General features: G+C 42.4%; 1 pseudogene; it reads right to left on the bottom strand.

Moving 5' to 3' along the window:
- Positions 1–192: 192 nt before the first annotated feature.
- Positions 193–2,896, bottom strand: part of LOC120222061 — a 169,038-nt pseudogene continuing 166,334 nt past the window's right edge.

The raw sequence follows: 2,896 nt of genomic DNA, 5'->3' as shown, positions 1-2,896 counted from the left end.
CGGGGCTCGAACCCACGAACTGCGAGATCAAGACCTAAGCGAAAGTCAGACGCTCAACCGACTAAGCCACCCAGGCGCCCCCAAAACTAGGCTTCTTAAACAAATTTCCATTCAAGGAGAGTTGCTCAAATGACACTTTAAGGTCTATCTTCCTCCTTCATATTGAGACCTCACCTCTGTCATCTGCTTCATTCATTCCCACCTACCTGGGTAGGAGACTACTGTCTACTTTCTCTTCACATCCCAAGGCTCCTTCTTTTATTCCAAAAACATGACCAGGTCTGGTTTTGACAGGGACCTGTTTACAGAAGAAAGGAATAGGAGTATTGCTGTAGATTCTACCTTTCAATTCCGTATTAGCTTCAGTAGAAAAGAAAAGACACTGGGGCGCCTAGGTGGCTTAGTCGGTTAAGCGTCCGACTTTCGCTTAGGTCATGATCTCGCGGTTTGTGGGTTCGAGCCCCACGTCGGGCTCTGTGCTGACTGCCAGCTCGGAGCCTGGAGCCTGTTTCAGTCTGTGACTCCCTCTCTCTCTGACCCTCCCCTGCTCATGCTGTCTCTGTCTCTCCTAGAATAAATAAAAAAATTAAAAAAGAAAAAAAAAAGAAAAGAAAAGAAAGGACACTGTAGAATTCTAGAAAATGGTTTCCCAAATGCTATTGCCTAATGACCCCTTTAGAACACACAGGAGGGATTTTCAACATTCAGATCTTAACCTCCACCTGCGAGTATTACTCCTACAATAATGAGTTGCGATTGCAGTTTAAGTGTTGGAAATACCAATGCCACTCAATGTTTAGAATTGCCATTCATCTACAGAAATGATGATGTTACCCTAAAGAAGGGGAAACTAAAGCTGAAAAGGAAACATCAAGATATTTCTTTACATCTACAAATGCCTACTTGTTTCTCTCCCTGCAGGGATATGAATTCCAGTCATGGAAAGAGGAATTTTGCAAGAGACAGTCTTCAAAGGAAGGAACAAAACCCTGAGTGTGGTTTGGGAAGTCTGGAAGGAGTTGTCCTCAGTCAAGAAGAGGAGGTGTCCTTAGTTCTCTAACATCACGTCCCTGGACAGTTCCCGCTGACTGTGCCTCAGGCATCCCCACTCCTCCTGAGAGAATTCTATGGCCACATCCCTGAGGGTCAGCAGTCCCTGCAACAAATACCAGTTAACAAGCAGATGCAGGCAGTGCTAATAATGGTACCTAAGATGAAAGAAGGTGTTAATGTCACCAGCTAGACTTCAAGACCTGACCTTCACTGCTTACCTGCTTCTACCCACAGACCTTAGTTCCACATTTTACTTAATGTTTTCTTTCTACCTTATCTTTGACTTCAGACAAAACACCCCATGGGCATAGTGTCCTGTGGTGGAAACAGAAAGGATCCAACAAAAGCTAATGATTACCCTGAGTAAGAGCTTGGATTGGCTCAATTTGAGCTTAACCTCTGACTCACATCTAAGCAGATGATCCATAGAGTAAACCATGGAGTGAGGATAGTTACCTATATCTCATTATATATACATATTTTTTAGATCTTTATTTCCTTGGGAGAGACAGAGTACAAGTGGGGTTGGGCAGAGAGAGAGAGGGAGAGAGAGAAGATATTAAGTAGGCTCCATGCTCAGCACTAACCCCAAGGAGTACTGGATCACAGGTCCCTGGAATCATGATCTGAGTGCATTGATTCCGATTTCTACTGAAACTTGGCACGTCAGAAAGGAATGGCTGGAAATCTTCAATGTGATGAACAGAAAAAATATGCAGCCAAGAATCCTCTATCCAGCAAAGCTGTCATTCAGAATAGAAGGAGAGATAAAAATCTTTCCAAATAAACAAACAGTGAAAGAATTTGAAATTGAAAGAAACCAGCTCTACAAGAAATCCTGAGGGAGATTCTCTGAGGGAAGTGTTGCAAGGAACGCAAGATGCTAGAGACACCACCACAAGCATGAATCCCACAAACTACACAATGACTCTAAACCCGTGTATTTCAATAATAACACTGAATGTAAATGGGCTGAATGCTATAATCAAAAGACATAGGGTAGCACAATGGATAAAAAAAAAAAATCCATCCATTTGCTGTCTACAAGAAACTCATTTTATACTGGAGGACACCTTCAGATTAAAAGTTAGGGGATGCAAAACTAGGTATCATGCTACTGGAAATCAAAAAAAAGCTAGAGTAGCTATACTTATATCAGACAAACTGGACTTTAAATTAAAGGCAGTAACAAGAGTTGAAGAAGGACATTATGTAATAATTACACGGTCTATCTTTCGGGAAGAACTAACAATTATAAATGTCTATGTACTAAATATGGGAGCACCTAAATATATAAAACAATCACAAACAGAAACAATCTTATAGATGAGAACGTGCTGATAGCAGGGGACTTTAATACTCCACGTACAGCAATGGATATACCAGCTAGACAGAAAATCACTAAAGAAACAATGGATTTGAATGACACATTGGCCCAGATGGATCTGACAGATATATTTAGAACTCTATATCCTGAGGCCAGGGAATTCACATTCTCCTCAAGTGCGCATGGCACATTCTCCAAGGTAGATCAGATACTGGGACATAAAGCATCCCTCCATAAATATAACAGAATTGAGATCATACCATGCACACTTTCAGATCACAATGCTATGAAACTTGAAATCAATCACAGGAAGAAGTCTGGAAAACCTCCAAAAATATCGAGGTTAAAGAACATCCTACTAAAGAACGAATGGGGGGTGCCTGGGTGGCTTAGTCGGTTAAGCGTCCGACTTTCGCTTAGGTCATGATCTCGCGGTTCGTGGGTTCGGGCCCCGCGTCGGGCTCTGTGCTGACTGCCAGCTCAGAGCCTGGAGCCTGTTTCAGTCTGTGACCCCCT

Source organism: Hyaena hyaena, unplaced genomic scaffold, assembly GCF_003009895.1.
Source record: "Hyaena hyaena isolate Hyena2069 unplaced genomic scaffold, ASM300989v1 scaffold_838, whole genome shotgun sequence".
Taxonomy (NCBI): Eukaryota; Metazoa; Chordata; class Mammalia; order Carnivora; family Hyaenidae; genus Hyaena; species Hyaena hyaena.
The sequence above is the reverse complement of the archived record's forward strand: the minus strand, read 5'-3'. Positions and strand labels throughout refer to the sequence as shown.